The sequence below is a fragment of the Bombina bombina genome, chromosome 6, assembly GCF_027579735.1.
Source record: "Bombina bombina isolate aBomBom1 chromosome 6, aBomBom1.pri, whole genome shotgun sequence".
NCBI lineage: Eukaryota > Metazoa > Chordata > Amphibia > Anura > Bombinatoridae > Bombina > Bombina bombina.
In genome coordinates this window covers 48,571,951-48,592,573 of record NC_069504.1, presented here as the reverse complement: position 1 = coordinate 48,592,573, position 20,623 = coordinate 48,571,951, and positions in this window count along the sequence as shown.

Here is a 20,623-nt window from a genome sequence, read left to right as displayed (position 1 = left end):
ACAAATTAAGGGTACGGCCATGGGTACCAGGTTTGCCCCCAGTTTTGCTAACCTCTTCATGGGTGTTTTTGAAGACACATACATCTACAACACTAACTGGGAGGCAAACCTGGTATTCTATGGCTGTTACATCGATGACCTCATTTTCATTTGGGAAGGCACCACAGGCAAAGTTATATCATTTGTGAACCATTTAAATTCAAATAATATGGGCCTCTCCTTCACATATAACATACAGAATGAAAAAATAGAGTTTTTGGACGTTTTTCTTGAATGGAATACTGTGGGGAATGTTGTGTCTTCCACCTTTTTTAAAGAGGTTGATAGCAACAACTTCTTACACTTTTCAAGTAATCACCTCAACAGCTGGAAGACCAACATCCCCTACAGTCAGTTTAGGCGGATTAGAAGGAATTGTAGCACTCTAACCCGATATGATCAACAGTCAGAAATTTTATGTAATAGATTTAAAGAAAAAGGCTATCCTGCCCAATTAATAGAAGACAGCTTTCTGAAGGCAAGGAATGTTGATAGACAGAATATCCTTACCCCTAAATATCAAAATTTGACCATATCATCTAATAACAATCCCAAGGAACCACTTTTCATTACACAATTTAATTCACAACATACCTATATAAAGAAAACTTTATGAAAAAACACTGGCCTATTATAATGAAAGACCCAATTCTGAAACATAGTATCACCAGGAATCCACGTGTAGTATTCCGAAGAGCACCCACCCTGAAACAAAAACTGGCCCCAAGTAAAGTTGTGATTTCCAAGAGAAATCGTATACATCAGCCTACACTTAATATAAACAAGAATTTTAAGATAGGAGCTTTTAGGTGTAACAAATCACGTTGCCATATGTGTAGGTATATAACACATGGACAAACATCTGTGAAATGTCATACGACAGGGGAAGTATTCACCATTAAAAATAGGATAGATTGTGGCACAGATTATGTTATTTACGTATTGACCTGCAGATGTGTCCTTCAATATTTGGGCCGCACCTGCAGGAAGATACGCACGAGATGGAGTGAGCACTTAAGAAATATCAAAAAACAATCACTCAAACATAGTATTTCAAGACACAGCACCATCCAACATTATGGACATCAACACACCTTTTCTATCACTCCACTCGAACACATCCCCCACAAAATAGGTTATAATAGGTACACCCGTCTACGCCAGAGGGAAACATATTGGATTTATAAATTCCAGTCTCTGTTTCCCTCCAGCTTAAATGAAGTTATTGATTTGGCAGCTTTTTAGTCTAGTTCACCCCTATATACATTTTAGTCACCCCTTTAGTCATACTATCTACTATTCTCAATATTGTCTATTACTTTTGTTCCCCGGTCCTGGCACCCATTATTATGATATCCTTGTGATAGATTTTCTATCCAATTATCCTTTTAATAGATTTTTTATTTTTTTTCCCACCAAGATCTTCCAGATTATCACTATAAATTCATCACTACTATTTTTTCACGAATATCACTATGAGATTAGACTACAACCCATTATTATATTAAGATATTTCCCGTTCAACCTCTCACAGATTTATCTTCCCTTCCAGTCAATTTTATTAATTTGTTAACTAAGTTATCTTTTTTCTCACTCCAGTATTTTCCCCCCATTTTCTCCATTATTTCAGCATGATGACATTCCATACACATTCACTACACCTCACATTTCACTTTATAGGTTTAGTCTAGCATCCTTTATCCTATATTGCATAACGCAACTTGCTTTTTTTTGGAATCAATTATATCCCCCTGGACATATACCAGTTATTAGGAATATACTCCCTTGTAAACTTAATAAGAATTTAGAAATGTCATTTGGTCAAGTTAGGCCATGTATTGTATTATATAAAGATTTTGGTAGGCGATTAGCCAGAGAATGAAACAAATGCGGGCGAATAAAAACACAAGACACAAAGTTCATTATATAGCAGTTTGAGAAACGACAATAATATTGTAACACACACATAGTAAAAAAGGAAAATCACTTACTCCCGATCCATACAAACAATACAATACACTCTACAATAAAGAACTTGAGTGACACTGTTGCGAATATCGCAACAATCGCTATGCACATACTGACATGTCAGCCAATCACAAACTAATTTGCACTAAGAGAGTGATTGGCTAGTTTACACACACCCACTTTTGAGGAAAACTGCAATCCGGATTAAGAAAGTGATTGGTCAAGCTACACACACACCCACTTTTGAGGAAAACTGTAAGCAGGTCCTCGGTTGGGTTATCATTGCATACAAATCAGATATTTCCGCAACTACGGTTGCGAGGCTGACGATCTCTATACTTCTATAAGAAGGGCTTTTTGGCTGTTGCGATTGGGGATTGCAAACGGAACTTCAGCCGTCATGTTCGGTCAGTGGACCGCTGAGACGGCTTCAAAGCAGACTGTCAAATCTTAGAGACTCAGGGGGCGTCTATCATAGACGGCACCCTGTCAAATGACAATATGAACAATTACTGGTTCTTGGTAACAAGTGGGTGGTGGCGGTCGGCCTCCACGTCACGCGGCCACTGCCCACATAGCAGTTTTGACCAATAGAATAAGAGTGTTCAGGCTAGTAAATAATAATATAGAACCGCTACACGATCTGTATGTGTTCATAACAAAGTAGGAATTATACAGTTTTAGTTGCTACTAGTAGTTTAAACTAGACAAATTGAAGTAAACATTTACATTGACACGGATTTCGATATAACTTTTCATTACATAGTGTTGTCAAATACAGACTCCCAAAATATCTTTTGAAGGGTTATACCACCTCAAATGTGTAAAATAAAAGGGGTGGGAGGGATCATCTATCCCAGTAAAGAAACCTATTTACATGTTCACCAGTTTGAAGCTTTTTAATAACAATGATTAGTTATGAAGTTTATTCCACCAGATAATTGTACTGCAGAGAATAGATTAATAAATGCAAACATAGGTGAGTGTTTACAGAGTCAAGAGGGATTTTTCACCTCTAGGCCAGTGATTTGGACTCACCCACACAGGTGTGCCACATCAATCATAGTGTTGTCAAATACAGACTCCCAAAACATCTTTGGAAGGGTTATACCACCTCAAATGTGTAAAATAAAAGGGGTGGGAGGGATCATCTATCCCAGTAAGGGAACCTATTTACATGTTCACCAGTTTGAAGCTTTTTAATAACAATGATTAGTTATGAAGTTTATTCCACCAGATAATTGTACTGCAGAGAATAGATTAATAAATGCAAACATAGGTGAGTGTTTACAGAGTCAAGAGGGATTTTTCACCTCTAGGCCAGTGATTTGGACTAACCCACACAGGTGTACCACATCAATCATAGTGCTGTCAAATACAGACTCCCAAAACATCTTTGGAAGGGTTATACCACCTCAAATGTGTAAAATAAAAGGGGTGGGAGGGATCATCTATCCCAGTAAAGGAACCTATTTACATGTTCACCAGTTTGGAGCTTTTTAATAACAATGATTAGTTATGAAGTTTATTCCACCAGATAATTGTACTGCAGAGAATAGATTAATAAATGCAAACATAGGTGAGTGTTTACAGAGTCAAGAGGGATTTTTCACCTCTAGGCCAGTGATTTGGACTAACCCACACAGGTGTACCACATCAATCATTCTCTAGCAAAAAGGTGTTTTGTTCTGTTCATTAGTGAGGTATATAAGGCAGTGAAGGGTAGCATGATTTATTATGATTTTTTATGCCTGATGAAACGGTCTGTGAACCGTGAAACGCGTTGCATGATTGGGTGATTATTGGACACCCTGTTATCCACTCTCATCAGCAATCACTGTGCTGTTGTTTTTAAACTTTTATGCTTTTTTTAAATAAATTTGGATATATCTTTTATCCTTTGAGTGGATTCATTTCTACCCACCATCTGCCATTGTTCACCTATGAGAGACCAGCCCAGCACCTGAGGGAACACATTATCATACAAATATCAAGATACCTAGAGTTTGGGTGAGCTGCCACACCTCTACCAATCTGCAGCCTGCTTCTACAAGCACATTGGTGTGCTCTGGGAATATAACCACCATCTCACGCCAAGAGCGCCTTCAAGTGGGTGAGCTGTCACACCTTTCTAATTCTGCAGCCCGCCCCTACCAGCACATAAGTGTGCTCTCCAAATTTGTGAGTACCCATTTGGCAATAGTTCTGTGACTCATTGTTAATTAATAGATGATACCACACATGAGGCGCCCCTCCATTCTGTTTTATCTTATATAGTACCACCTGGACCATCCAGTGAGGAGGAGGCAGCCGCTACAGCAATCGTTATCCTTTGAAGAACGTATAAAGGACTTTCTAATTTTTCACAATTGCAAGTGTATTTTCACTACAGTATCTAAGAATTTACTGTTTTCTGCCTTTATTGTGTATATACTCATCTATGATATCTTAACATTGCCCCATCATATATACTTTTGTTCTAGATTATTGATTATACTGCATCTTGAGCGCCCCCTTCAGTGATTAGGTTTTTACAGTATAGTTAATTTTAGCTTTAGTGTAGAGATCAGCCTCCCACCTGACACATCAGATGCCCTGATCCCTCCCAAACAGCTCCCTTCCCTCCCCCTCCCCACAATTGTCCCTGCCATCTTAAGTACTGGCAGAAAGTCTGCCAGTACTAAAATAAAAGGTTTTTAAAAAAATTTTTAAGTTTTTTAGCATATTTACATATGCTATGGTGTAGCATCCCCCCTTTGCCCCCAACCTCCCTGATCCCCACCAAAACAGCTCTCTAACCCTCCCCATCTGCCTTATTGGTGGCCATCTTGGGTACTGGCAGCTGTCTGCTATTATTTCACAGTCAAAAAAGTGTTGTTTTTTTTAAATGTACACTACTGTTACACCAGATATGAGTTGTGGCACTGGGCAAGTGGGCACAGTATACGCTGTGAGCCTGACAAACACGCTGGCAGTCAGGCAACTGCAATTAGATTACACAGAAAAAAAAAAAAAAGCAGACTGATGTTCTAGCCCTAAAAAGGGCTTTTTGGGGTGCTGTCCTTACAGCAGAGATCAGTTGAGTCCTTCAGGACTGTAGTGGACACTGAATACACTAGCCTAGCTATCGATTTCCCTATTAAATCAGCAGCAGCTACACTGTCCCTCCTCTCACTAAGAATACAGCTTCCGAATGAATCTAAAATGGATGCTGTCCAGGAGGTGGGAGGGTCTGGGAGGGAGGGTCTGCTGCTGATTGGCTGGAATGTGTCTGCTGACTGTGAGGTACAGGGTCAAAGTTTACTCAATGATGACGAATAGGGGGCGGACCGAACATCGCATATGTTCGCCCGCTGCGGCGAAAGCGAACAAGCTATGTTCACCGGGAACTATTCACCGGTGAACTATTCGCAACATCACTAAAAGACAAAACTTTCAAGGGCTTCAACGTCGCCCCACCACACGCCAAACACATCATCGATATAGCGCCACCACACCGCACCATGTTTACTGAACAAATGGTTTTCATAAACACATCTCTCTTCAAACTCGTTCATATAGAGGTTGGCGTATGATAGGGCCATGTTGGAACCCATGGCCATTCCCCTAACTTGTACAAACCACTCCTCCTAAATAAGGACATAATTCCAATAGAGAATAAGACAAAGGAGCTGTTCTATAAAGTAACATTGTGTCTCAGTGTACCTGCCACTCACCATCAACGCTTTCCTTATAATAGCTATACCAGTCTCGTGTTTGATAGAGGTATACAGACTTTTAACGTCCATGGTGAATGTCAGGTACCTGTTAGAGGGGAACTCAAGAAGTTTAGCTTCATCCAAAAAATGACCCGTATCTTTTAAGTAACTTGACATCTTAACAACTTTAGGCTGAAGGAGCTTATCTATAAATCTGGATATATTCATATAAACAGAATCAATGCAAGAGACTATTGGCCTCCCTGGAGGTGTTTTAGATCTTTATGAACTTTTGGCACAGTGTAGAAAATAGGATTTCTAGGTGTCTCTATATACAAAAACTCTGCCAATTTCCTGACGATGATACCTGATTCTAAGGCCTTATTAAGTATTAACTTAATTTCCTTTTGGATCTTTTGTAATGGATTTGCTGTCATTCTTTTATAAATTTCTATATCGTTAAGCTGTTCCTTAATTTCATTAATGTAGTAGTTTTTGTCCATAACAATAGTGGCCCCACCTTTATCAGCTCCCTTAAGGACAATGCCCTCATTTTTTTAAAATGCTTTCAAAGCTTGATTGTCTCTTTTAGTAAAGTTAGTCAATTCTGTATATCGGCCCCTGTCCCATCTCATAGTCATATTTCTCTTTTTCATATCAGTTTGCAATTTTTTAATATCAGTCTCCACCAGATTAACAAAGTATTTATACTATGATTATTTACACAAGGGTTAAAGGAACTTTTCTTTTTCAGGCCTAGTTAATGGAAGGACAAAATGTTAACATCAATATTAGAAACATTATTACCAAACCATACTTTGAGTTTAATGTTCCTATAAAGTCTATGCAGGTCTTTAGCCAATTCAAAAAATCAGTGCCCTGATAGGGACAAAATGACAGACCCTTGTTCAATAAACTTAGTTCATCTGGTGTTACGGTGTGCTCAGAGATATTTACCACTGTGTCCTGATGCTTGGCTACTTCCTGATTGTCTTGCATTGTGATTTCCTCGCTTGTTCCTGTTAGAGAACTGTATTCGATTACTTCTTGGCTGTAACACTTACGATGTTTGCGGCCTCCCCGGCGATATCGCTCTCGCTGCCGCTCTGATCCAAAGGGGAAAACCCTGCGCCCTCTGATGATGTGTCTGATGTACTTGAACCACTACCATCACGTGGTTGATTATTCCTCCTCTGATTGGTTTCTTCGGCGCGCTCCAAACCTAGGAGCAGACTGGTAACCTTGGTTACTGTAGCGCCACTTGTAAACTTTGCCTAGTCTGTAGTCCTCTCCATCCCTTTGAAACTTGGACCTCTTCATTTTTTTGATGATTTTTTGTTCAGCCTGTATTTTTTCATCAATACTTTTCTCCAGATTTGCAAACTCCTCCGGCGCTAAGGATGTAAGTAGCTCAGCTTGGTATCTCTTAACTATTTCCGTTTGTACCTCTGTTTCTTTCAACAAAGCTTCAACAGTGCAGACGATCAGGTCATACGAGCATTTGTTAACAATAGTTTTGAATCTGTCACAATATTCTTTGTTTTCTTTTAAGAGGGTCGGGCAAGTGTGCATCCTTAAGCCCCGCGGGATTCTTCTAACCCTTTTGTACTCCGCCAGGGTAGTTGCGTGCAAATCCCATTTCATCAGCTTGATTTTTAATGCTTCCTGTTCTTTCCGAAAGGTAACCATGGGAGCAGTTCTAAGGAAGTCTCTTGAACCCTTAGTGAGTGCCGTTATACGGGCATTGTCCACATCACTGCAGTAAGCAAACATCTTACTGCCATCCGTCTTAGTAATAGTGTCATAATCCATTTGCTAGGCTTGTAAATCAGTGTGCACGTCCCAGCAGTAAAATAATGTAGGATGCTAAAAGGTAGGGTCAGCACAGCAGATAAGTGCACGGGAGACAGGGATATACTGCTAAATCCATTTAAACATCAAAGAGTACAATGAGTCCCCAGCACTATACAGTAAAATTCTTTATTGTAGACACTTAAAATTCAGCAACATTTTGGGGATTAACCCCTTAGTCATACTATAAGTTACATTCACAAAAGTATACTGTATTTAAACACAAATGTTCGCGCCAGGAATTCTTGTGCTTGTTTATAGCACCATCTAGCGGTGACACCTTTATATAACTGCTTAAAGTGAACTAGTAACAATATTAACCCTTTGAGTGCTAAGCACTTTCCCACCTGGGTGCTAAGGTTTTTTAAAGTTTTTTTTTATTTTATATTTTAATTTGTTTGTTTTTTTTAACTTAGGCGATTACTTTTCCAACGGTGGGTCTTGGGGGTCTGTAGCTGCTTAGATGCCTGAGATACAGGCTTCTAAGCAGCATGCCCCCTGCTCCTATATTTAACATTGTTAATGTCAAATAAAGTTGCGCTGTGACATCATCACGTCATTGCGCGTGACGTCACCACACATAACATGAAGCCCCGGCGATGCCTGTCACTATGCAGGCCCGATCGACGGGTAGGAGCCGGTGGGAGCCCCCAGATCTCCCTCAAAGTGGGAGAGAGCTAGTGACTGCTCTGAGCCGTCATTAGCACCTGACTGAGCTGTCATTAGCACTCAAGGGGTTAAAAACATATGTTATTTACTAATGACAGATTGACAGAACATGCTACATATATACAACACTAGATGTCAACCTAAAAACTACACTATGTTACATAATATTAGTTGAAAGTTACATTATTGCATAGTTGTTGTCCATTATGTCACAGATGCTCTACATAAACTCACAGATACATTTTTGATGCAGAATTAGACCCCATTAGTGCATATGTATAGTACTCTGATTAATGAAAGACAGTTAAATCAAAGTCCCTATTAAGTCCCTTAGGACTGAGTTTATGTAGAGCATCTGTGACATAATGGACAACAACTACGCAATAATGTAACTTTCAACTATTATTATGTAACATAGTGTAGTTTGTAGGTTGACATCCAGTGTTGTATATATGTAGCATGTTCTGTCAATCTTTCGTTAGTAAATAACATATGTTTTTAATATTGTTACTAGTTCACTTTTATCGGTTATATAAAGGTGTCACCACTAGATGGTGCTATAAACAAGCACAGGAATTCCTAGCGCGAAAATGTGTGTTTAAATATAGTATACTTTTGTGAATGTAGCTTATAGCATGACTAAGGGGTTAATCCCCAAAATGTTGCTGAATTTTAAGTGTCTACAATAAAGAATTTTACTGTATAGTGCTGGGGACTCATTGTACTCTTTGATGTTTAAAGGGATTTAGCAGTACATTCCTGTCTCCCATGCACTTATCTGCTGTGCTGATCGTACCTTTTGGAATCCTTTTTTAACTTCTGGCAGACCTTCTTTTATCATTTTACCCACTGTGGTCAAAAAAGAGGTAATATCTGCTTTAGTCGGCAGATTTTCTATATCAGCTTTGGTGAGTGGGGTATATCCTTGGTGAGAAGGTATGTCACTATCTGTGTCTTGGGACTCCATTTCCGGATCATGTGGGTTTGCTTGACTTAATTCAGGTGTTTCCAAAGCTTTAAAAAGGTTGTTTAACTTTATACCAGAAGTTGTTGAACCTTTAGTTGCTTTGTCTTGCTTAGGCGCTCTTCTAGATGCCATCATGTGTGTCTGTAATTATCTTGATGCTGAGCTGGAGTCGCTGTATAATTTAGCACATGCAGAGCCAATCAATACTATGTTGGAAGTTAACGCCAGGTTCTAGCTGCAACTGGCTTGTTCACCCTCAGGCCTCCACCTACACCCTCAGCCAAAAACCCCTCTTACAGCTGGAGACCTCAACCGTGGTAGTTGGTCATGTATGTGTTAATTGGTTCTGCTAGAGAGAGTCCGCAATCATATGTTTCAGTACATCACCGCAGAAGTCTGCTATTTATTTATAGATGAGGCCAAGGGAGATGCTGCTAAAGGCTATCATATAACTAACATTTATTGTGACGAATATTTATTAATTGCCTCAACCTCCCTGTTTGATTAAGCCTGTATTTATATGGAATAAGCCCAATGGCTGATGACTGTTGATGCTCCGTTACAGAGCCTTGTGCTGTGGCGCAGTTCCAAAACTGTACTAAGAGGCCTGTACAATCAAAATGGCGTGTGTTTTCCCTCCTTATGAATTTTAAGTACGTCAGTGCTTGCTTTTTTCCTGTGTTCGTTATAGGCTGAGTAAGGCTGAGTGTAAGCCCCCAGTGCAGGGTTGACAGCAACAAAAATAACAATAAATAGGACCAGCATAAGAGCAGTCTTACTTACAGCTGCTTAGTATGTGCTCTCATAGTTGTGATGTTGTCAGCTAGCCAAACAAAAATGCTCTGTCAGCTCTCAGCTGTCTCCTCCACATTATGTGGCAGTTATACTGTATATGCTTTATATAAGGGTATTTCCCCAACTGTTACTGTCGCTAGGTTGCCTCCGGATGATTTCGCAGCTACGGGGCAGTCTCAGTACCAAGGAATTCCAGCGTCCATCAGTAACCTCTCTAATTTATTCCTCCTGCAGAACCCTGATGGCAGCTTAGATAGAAACATAGAAACATAGATATTGACAGTAGATAAGAGCCATAGGCCCAGCAAGTCTGCCCGATATTACCTAACAGTATAAACTTATCTAGTTTGTAGGATAGCCTTATGCTTATCCCATGCATTTTTAAAGACCCCCACAGTGTTTGTTGCTACTACCTCTTGAGGAAGTTTATTCCATAAATCAATCACTCTTTCTGTAAAGAAGCTTCCTCAAATTACTCCTGAATCTACTACCCTTCAGCTTGAGATCATGACCCCTTGTTCTTGAATTTTCCATTTTATGTAAAATACCCACAGCCTCAGTTTTACTAAACCCTTTAATGTACTTGAAAGTTTTTTGGTCATTGATCCTATCCTGGTAAGTTTTATTTTTTAGACCATGTACCATTTTGGTAGCCCTCCTTTGCACAGATTCAAGTTTGTTAATATCCTTCTGAAGATATGGCCTCCAGAACTGCACACAATACTCAAGAATAAGATGAGGCCTAACTAATGATCTATAAAGTGGCATAAGAACCTTACTATTTCTGCTGCAAATACCTCTACCAATACATCCAAGCATTCTGCTAGCCTTACTCGCTGCATTACTACATTGTTTACTAAGTTTTAAATCATCTGAAATAATAATTCCCAAGTCCTGTTCCTCATCTGTAACAGTCAATAAAGTGTCATTGAGTCTGTAATTAACATTTGGATTTTTCTTCCCTAAGATGACACGTTTACTCACGCTGTTTTAGTGGCGAATTCACACCTTGGGAGCTGAACCCAGGCACATCCTGTCTCAACAACTGTGTTCATTGCCCCATCCACTGGGTACTTCATGATAGTGACGTTCCATGTTTGCTAAGCCTCGCCAAAACTCATCAACTCTGCATCGCTACTGACTTTTCAAGGCAGTATCAGGTCCCCTGCAGTTTAGGGATTAAAAAAGCACATAAATATGTCCCTGGGCTTTCGGTTATACTGTCGGGATCTATCACGGAAGCTCACTAAGCATCGGAGCACTAATGTTTTGCGGCCATGTAAGTCGACGGCCTGCTCTGCCCCAGGGTGTTTTTTTATTTAGATTAGGGTGGGCACTCTTAAAAGAGCTGAGTTGCCTTTTAAGGGCAGCAAAAAAACTGTATGCCCTTTTCAGGGCAATTCCTATACAAATGCCCTGTTCAGGGCAATGGGTAGATTAGGTTTTTTAGATATTTTTATTTTGTGGGTTCAGGGGCGTGGGGGTTTGTAATGTTAGTGGGTCTTTATATTTATTTCTTAGCAAAAGAGCTGTTTAACTTAGGGCAATGCCCTACAAAATGTCCTTTTAAGGGCTATTGTTGCTTTATTTTATTTTGGGGTGGGTTTTTAAAATGGGTATTAGAATAGGAATAATTTTTATTATTTTTGATAATTTGTTTGTTATTTTGTGTAATGTTTTTTTTTCATCTTGAGGTGGGACTTTTTTAGATTAGGGTGGGCACTCTTAAAAGAAATGAATGTCCTTTTAAGGGTAATGCCCATACAAATGCCCTTTTCAGGGCAATGGGTAGATTAGGTTTAACTTTATTTTTATTTTGTGGGGTCGGGGGGTGTTTGTAATGTTAGTGGGTCTTTGTGTTTTTCTTTTTTAGCAAAAGAGCTGTTAACTTTAGGGCAATGCCCTACAAAAAGTCATTTTAAGGGCCAACAAAAGGTAGTTTATTATAGATTAGGGATTCTTTTATTTTGGTGTGTTTTTTTTGTTTGTTTTTTTTTTAAAAAAGGGGTATTAGAATAGGAATATTTTTTATTGTTTTGGATAATTTAGTTCGTTATTTTTTGTAATGGTAGGTTTTTTATTTTGTATTGGTAGGTTTTAGTGTAAGGCAGCTTAGGTTTTATTTTTATTTCACAGGTAAGTTTGTATTTATTTTAACTAGGTAGTTAGTAAATAGTTAAGGAAAGAAAAGGACGGTTTAATGCAACAGAAGAACAATTTACTGCTTTAAATTAAAGTCCAGATATGGAAAAACATATAAATTCTTTTTGTAATCCCAGTGGTAATCAAAGTTGCAATGTTATGCCTCCCTCTCTCTTGGAAATGATAAAGATCAAAAATATGTAAGCGTTACAGTTCATGTATTTTCCTTTTGCATGATACGCTAGTCATTTACTGTGTTACTGTATTCAGCATATCCCCAGTTTACGACATATGTCCCAATATGGCTAAATTAACCAGCAGCACTCAAGGAAAGTCCCACAAATATGGCAAAATAAGGTAAGTAATCAATCGGGTAGCCCGTAATCAATTATATTGCCCATGTACACTATGCGTACCTCCGCTCCCTACGTGCCCCAGTACCTCAGACCTGAACTCCTTGGTCCTTCTATACGCTGTTCCGGACCCTCGTCCGTCCACACCATGCGGATTCAGCGTCTTCCGTATCACCCGCGTGTGGTGTGATGTCACTTCCGGGTCTTCCTGTCTGTTTGCGGTACTCGATAGGTGTACAGTGAAAGGGGCCTGAGGGAGCGTGGACCAATCGGCGAGTTCCTCCTGATTACCTTGCAAATCCCACTGTATGTTGACAAATGGGAATAAAACGTTATATCCAACGATATCTTCCAAGTGCTTTACAAATGCTGTTGTGTTGTAACTTTGGGGAGCCGTAGAATCTTTGTCCAGAGAGAAGGTTTAGGCAAATCCGGACTGCAGTGCAGCTTAAGTAATGCAACAGCAACTGACCTGGGCAAAAAATTTCAGCTCAAAGAATAAAACGAAATGTCAGTTGCTGTTATTTAAATAAAAAGTCTTTTTATTGAAAAATATTTAAAACATGGAGGGTGCATACCCTATAGACAAAAGAAATAGACTAACATGTTTCGGCCTGCGCCGTATTCATAGTCCTAAAACACCAAACACACACTCAGATTTAAAAACCCACCTCTGGAATTTGATTGGTGGAAATCCTAAGCATCAATTAGGGTATTAAAGAAACAGTGTATACAGATTTATGTCTATTGACAAAGTAATACGATTTTGCATATATTCACATTCACAATTTATAGTGTGCACATTAGACAATATCTAAGACCAAATGTATACAAAAATGTTCAAAAAAATATATATATTCAAAGCAATCCTTCATTGCTATGTTGTATCATTGTTATTATAACATTAATGGGTCAATTTAATTTGTTCTACAATGTGTTCAAGATCAAAGTTTGATATTTCATGTTGATAAACTTCCTAATACTAAAGATTATTGAGGAACATTTAAAATCCCAAATGACTTCCTTTGATAAACTAGTGGTTAGATGGAGATATAGAGGTATAGGGAGGGTAGGAAAAATCCATATTCACATAAAGGCTCCCTTATTAGTAGTGATAACAATAGTAAAACACTTTATTACTATTAATATAATGTTTTTAACTGGAAGGGCAACATACATGTATGTCCTAAGCTACCATGTATCCTGAATTGTATAGATATATACAGGTTAGTTAATTTTGTATATACAACGTTGGTGCAGGGATTTAAAGGGATTTAAAACAAGGGGCATAATATCTAAGATTACTGTGTATATAGTGTCTTATCAAAAAGAATATAGGTGCAATAGTTTATCAAACTAAGCACCTAAAGTTTTATTCAAAACATGGCTTACTGCCCATCCTGCAGATGGATTAGCATAATCAGATACTGGCGAAAGGTGGTACCAAAGTTATTGCTAACTTGGGTATTTATCCTATTATGCACATCACTGAGAGAGGGGGTAGGTGGACAGGCTCAGTTCCAGTGGTTGATAAAATCATATTCAGAGTTCAGACCCAATGGAACCTTGGTCTGGAGTCTGAAAATCCAGTACATCTCCTGCCTGGATAAAACCTGAAACCTGCCCCCCCCCCCCCTCTGCCGAGCCTGGACTTTTTCAATGATCATCCATCTAAGGCTTGCACAGTCTTTATCATGTGTATTGACAAAGTGGTTAACTAAAGGGGTGCTGCTTTTACCCACTCTAATAGTGGATAGATGTTCACGTATCCGTGAGCGCACCTCCCTTGTTGTTAACCCTTTGTATTGTAGATTACAAACTGTACACCATAAGAGGTAGATGCAATAGGTAGATCTACAATTCACACAAGTAGTCACTTCAAAAGTTTCCCCTGTAGTGCATGATTGAAAGGAGGAGCCAATCTGAACATGTTCACACACTTTACATTGGGGGTTCCCACACCTATAGGTACCCCTATGTCTAAGCCAAGAGGACTGAGCGGATGGAGCAGGTTTCCTAAGCTGTGAAGGGGATAAGATACTCCCCACCGACTTATTCCTCCTATATGAAAACCTGCAACCTTCACTGACTGCATCCACTAGACCATCATCGGCTGCAAGCAATCTGAAGTGCCCCCGGATTATGTTACAAATTGTATGGTATTGTTCTGAATAATCAGTAACAAATGTCAATTTACGTTTAGAATTACTGTTGGATCTCTTGTTATCTGCCATGAGGGAATCTCTTTTTATTCTATCTACTTCTGTCCTAGCTCTCTTAAGAACTTTATTACTGTAACCCCTATCCTTGAGTCTATCCTGCAGCGCTTCAGCATGGTGTTCATAATCTTTCATTCGCGTACAATTTCTTTTAACGCGGATGAATTGTCCCTTTGCCACAGAATAAGGCACCTGCCTAGTATGACAGCTTTTCGCATGTAAGATACTATTGCCTGAAATAGGCTTTCTGTACACTTCTGATGTAATCTCACCTGACTGCCAGCCTCTGAGCTCAACATCCAAATAATTAATTTTTTGTTTGTTTGTTTCATGAGTGAGGCGCAGATTGAAATCATTCTGCCCCAGGTATTTCACAAATTCATCTACTGAATATCTCTCGCTGTCCCAAACAAACAACAAATCGTCTATGAAACGATGGTATGTCTTAATCGCAGGCTGGAAGGTGTTACTATCTGCATAGATGTGGGACCGCTCCCACCAACCCATGTATAGGTTGGCGAAAGTGGGGGCGAACTTAGCGCCCATAGTGGTCCCACATCTCTGCAGATAGTAATCACCCTCAAATTGAAAATAGTTATGTGTCAGTAGGAACTCCGTAACCTCCAACACAAAAGCTCTGTAGGGCTCACCGTGTGTTGTTTCATGAATTAGAAAGTATTCAATGGCCTTCAAACCTAGATGATGGGGAATAGAGGAATACAGTGCAGTAACATCCACGGTGAGCCACATAGAATCCCGTGTCCACTCTATTTGGTCAATCATGTTTAGAACATGTTTTGTATCCCTAATATAGCTAGGGAGGGCAATAACAAGTGGCTGCAGTAAATCATCAAGCCACTCCGAAAGATGTTCTAGCATGGATCCTATTCCGCTAACTATTGGTCTACCCTGTACATTTTCTATAGTTTTATGCACCTTAGGCAGGTGGTGGAATATCAGAATGACAGGGTGTTTAACATATAAATATTGACACCTATCATTGTCAATAAAGCCTTCTTCCAAAGCCCCATCCAAAAGGTGCATAAGTTGTCTCTGAAACACATTAGTTGGGTCACCCCTAAGCTTCGTGTAACTGCTGGTATCTTCCAATTGCCTTAAGGCATCAGCAATATAGCTTGACCTATTCATGACGACCACGGAGCTCCCCTTATACGCCTGCTTTATGACAATATTCATATTGTCACTCAGTGATCTCATGGCTTGTTGTTCATGTATGTTTAGGTTACTCTTAACAGGTTTCTTTGTGTGATTAAGTGTTCTTAAATCCGCCTCTACTCTTCTATAGAAGGTTTCTATAGTGTTTCCCCTGCTCTGAATGGGGTAGAAAGTGGAGGGATTTTTGTATTTCTTATGGAAAGTAGTTTGATCATTTACAATATTAACTCCTGTCTCTTGCTCCAAACCTCTCAGAGCTAGGAGGTCACACGTATCCTGGAAATGAAACCCTTGGTATATATTAGAGATTGTTTGCCCCTGGGGTTGTTCCATAAACCTTTCTGAATTGTCCATTTTGAAGTGCTTACAGAGTGTCAAATTTCGCACAAATTTGTTAAGATCTAACATTGTTTTAAACAATTTAAAATTTACAGTAGGTACGAAACCCAGGCCCAAACTTAGCACTCTGTATTCTTCCTTTGTTAGGACATGATCAGATAAATTTATGACGGTTTGTATTTTGATGGCATCCTGCTTTGTCTTACTGGATATCTCCCCTGTTCGGGTTGCATAGCTGCCGTCCCGCCACCCCTGGAGCGCTGTCCCATGTGAAAAACCTGCTCCATCTGTGAGAACTCATCTCTTTCTACCATCATATTTGTAGGTTGTTGTTCTAAAGAGGGAGCAGGGTTCTCAGATGGTTGATATCTTCTCTGTTGTAGTGTATTTTGTTGTGAAAACCTAAGTCTACCTGAATGTTGTGCCGCATGGACTCTATTAGGGCCCTGTCTCATCTCCATCCTAGTATGCATATTCCCCCGTCCAGAAAATCTATTGTAATTAGTGTTCCTATTGACAGTATCCTGAAGGGTTTCTTCCTCATTGGCTGAGTGTGTGTTATCATCCCCAGATTCTGCCTCACTGTCTGAAAAAGTAACAGTTCTGTTACCCCTACCTCTCTGTCTCCTACCTCTGCCTCTCCAGGTAGACTTAGGTTTTCACAACAAAATACACTACAACAGAGAAGATATCAACCATCTGAGAAACCTGCTCCCTCTTTAGAACAACAACCTACAAATATGATGGTAGAAAGAGATGATGAGTTCTCACAGATGGAGCAGGTTTTTCACATGGGACAGCGCTCCAGGGGTGGCGGGACGGCAGCTATGCAACCCGAACAGGGGAGATATCCAGTAAGACAAACCAGGATGCCATCAAAATACAAACCGTCATAAATTTATCTGATCATGTCCTAACAAAGGAAGAATACAGATTGCTAATTTTGGGCCTGGGTTTCGTACCTACTGTAAATTTTAATTTGTTTAAAACAATGTTAGATCTTAACAAATTTGTGCGAAATTTGACACTCTGTAAGCACTTCAAAATGGACAATTCAGAAAGGTTTTTGGAACAACCCCAGGGGTAAACAATCTCTAATATATACCAAGGGTTTCATTTCCAGGATACGTGTGACCTCCTAGCTCTGAGAGGTTTGGAGCAAGAGACAGGGGGTTAATATTGTAAATGATCAAACTACTTTGCATAAGAAATACAAAAATCCCTCCACTTTCTACCCAATTCAGAGCAGGGGAAACACTATAGAAACCTTCTACAGTATAGAAGAGTAGAGGCGGATTTAAGAACACTTAATCACACAAAGAAACCTGTTAAGAGTAACCTAAACATACATGAACAACAAGCCATGAGATCACTGAGTGACAATATGAATATTGTCATAAAGCAGGCGTATAAGGGGGGCTCCATGGTCGTCATGAATAGGTCAAGCTATATTGCTGAGGCCTTGAGGCAATTGGAAGATACCAGCAGTTACACGAAGCTTAGGGGTGACCCAACTAATGTGTTTCAGAGACAACTTATGCACCTTTTGGATGGGGCTTTGGAAGAAGGCTTTATTGACAATGATACGTGTCAATATTTATATGTTAAACACCCTGTCATTCCGATATTCCACCACCTGCCTAAGGTGCATAAAACTATAGAAAATGTACAGGGTAGACCAATAGTTAGCGGAATAGGATCCATGCTAGAACATCTTTTGGAGTGGCTTGATGATTTACTGCAGCCACTTGTTATTGCCCTCCCTAGCTATATTAGGGATACAAAACATGTTCTAAACATGATTAACCAAATAGAGTGGACACAGGATTCTGTGTGGCTCACCGTGGATGTTACTGCACTGTATTCCTCTATTCCCCATCATCTAGGTTTGAAGGCCATTGAATACTTTCTAATTCATGAAACAACACAAGGTGAGCCCTACAGAGCTTTTGTGTTGGAGGTTACGGAGTTCCTACTGACACATAACTATTTTCAATTTGAGGGTGATGTGGGACCGCTATGGGCGCTAAGTTCGCCCCCACTTACGCCAACCTATACATGGGTTGGTGGGAGCGGTCCCACATCTATGCAGATAGTAACACCTTCCGGCCTGCGATTAAGACATACCATCGTTTCATAGACGATTTGTTGTTTGTTTGGGACAGCGAGAGATATTCAGTAGATGAATTTGTGAAATACCTGGGGCAGAATGATTTCAATCTGCACTTCACTCATGAAACAAACAAACAAAAAATTCATTATTTGGATGTTGAGCTCAGAGGCTGGCAGTCAGGTGAGATTACATCAGAAGTGTACAGAAAGCCTATTTCAGGCAATAGTATCTTACATGCGAAAAGCTGTCATCCTAGGCAGGTGCCTTATTCTGTGGCAAAGGGACAATTCATCCGCGTTAAAAGAAATTGTACGCGAATGAAAGATTATGAACACCATGCTGAAGCGCTGCAGGATAGACTCAAGGATAGGGGTTACAGTAATAAAGTCCTTAAGAGAGCTAGGACAGAAGTAGATAGAATAAAAAGAGATTCCCTCTTGGCAGATAACAAGAGATCCAACAGTAATTCTAAACGTAAATTGACATTTGTTACTGATTATTCAGAACAATACCATACAATTTGTAACATAATCCGGGGGCACTTCAGATTGCTTGCAGCCGATGATGGTCTAGTGGATGCAGTCAGTGAAGGTTGCAGGTTTTCATATAGGAGGAATAAGTCGGTGGGGAGTATCTTATCCCCTTCACAGCTTAGGAAACCTGCTCCATCCGCTCAGTCCTCTTGGCTTAGACATAGGGGTACCTATAGGTGTGGGAACCCCCAATGTAAAGCGTGTGAACATGTTCAGATTGGCTCCTCCTTTCAATCATGCACTACAGGGGAAACTTTTGAAGTGACTACTTGTGTGAATTGTAGATCTACCTATTGCATCTACCTCTTATGGTGTACAGTTTGTAATCTACAATACATAGGGTTAACAACAAGGGAGGTGCGCTCACGGATACGTGAACATCTATCCACTATTAGAGTGGGTAAAAGCAGCACCCCTTTAGTTAACCACTTTGTCAATACACATGATAAAGACTGTGTAAGCCTTAGATGGATGATCATTGAAAAAGTCCAGGCTCGGCAGAGGGGGGGGGGGACAGGTTTCAGGTTTTATCCAGGCAGGAGATGTACTGGATTTTCAGACTCCAGACCAAGGTTCCATTGGGTCTGAATATGATTTTATCAACCACTGGAACTGAGCCTGTCCACCTACCCCCTCTCTCAATTATGTGCATAATAGTTCTTATGCATAAATAATAATTTTTTGGCATAAATTGATAGGATAAATACTCAAGTTAGCAATAACTTTGGTACCACCTTTCGCCAGTATCTGATTACGCTAATCCATCTGCAGGATGGGCAGTACGCCATGTTTTGAATAAAACTTTAGGTGCTTAATTTGATAAACTATTGTACCTATATTCTTTTTGATAAGACACTATATACACAGTAATCTTAGATATTATGCCCCTTGTTTTAAATCCCTTTAAATCCCTGCACCAACGTTGTATATACAAAATGAACTAACCTGTATATAGCTATACAATTCAGGATACATGGTAGCTTAGGACATACATGTATGTTGCCCTTCCAGTTAAAAACATTATACTAATAGTAATAAAGTGTTTTACTATTGTTATCACTACTAATAAGGGAGCCTTTATGTTAATATGGATTTTTCCTACTCTCCCTATACCTCTATATCTCCATCTAACCACTAGTTTATCAAAGGAAGTCATTTGGGATTTTAAATGTTCCTCATTAATCTTTAGTATTAGGAAGTTTATCAACATGAAATATCAAACTTTGATCTTGAACACATTGTAGAACAAATTAAATTGACCCATTAATGTTATAATAACAATGATACAACATAGCAATGAAGGATTGCTTTGAATATATATATATTTTTGAACATTTTTTTATACATTTGGTCTTAGATTTTGTCTAATGTGCACACTATAAATTGTGAATGTGAATATATGCAAAATCTTATTACTTTGTCAATAGACATAAATCTGTATACACTGTTTCTTTAATACCCTAATTGATGCTTAGGATTTCCACCAATCAAATTCCAGAGGTGGGTTTTTAAATCTGAGTGTGTGTTTGGTGTTTTAGGACTATGAATACGGCGCAGGTCGAAACATGTTAGTCTATTTCTTTTGTCTATAGGGTATGCACCCTCCATGTTTTAAATATTTTTCAATAAAAAGACTTTTTATTTAAATAACAGCAACTGACATTTCGTTTTATTCTTTGAGTTAGTAAATAGTTAACAACTATTTTTACTAACTAGTCTACCTAGTTAAACTAAATAACTTACCTGTGAAATAAAAATAAA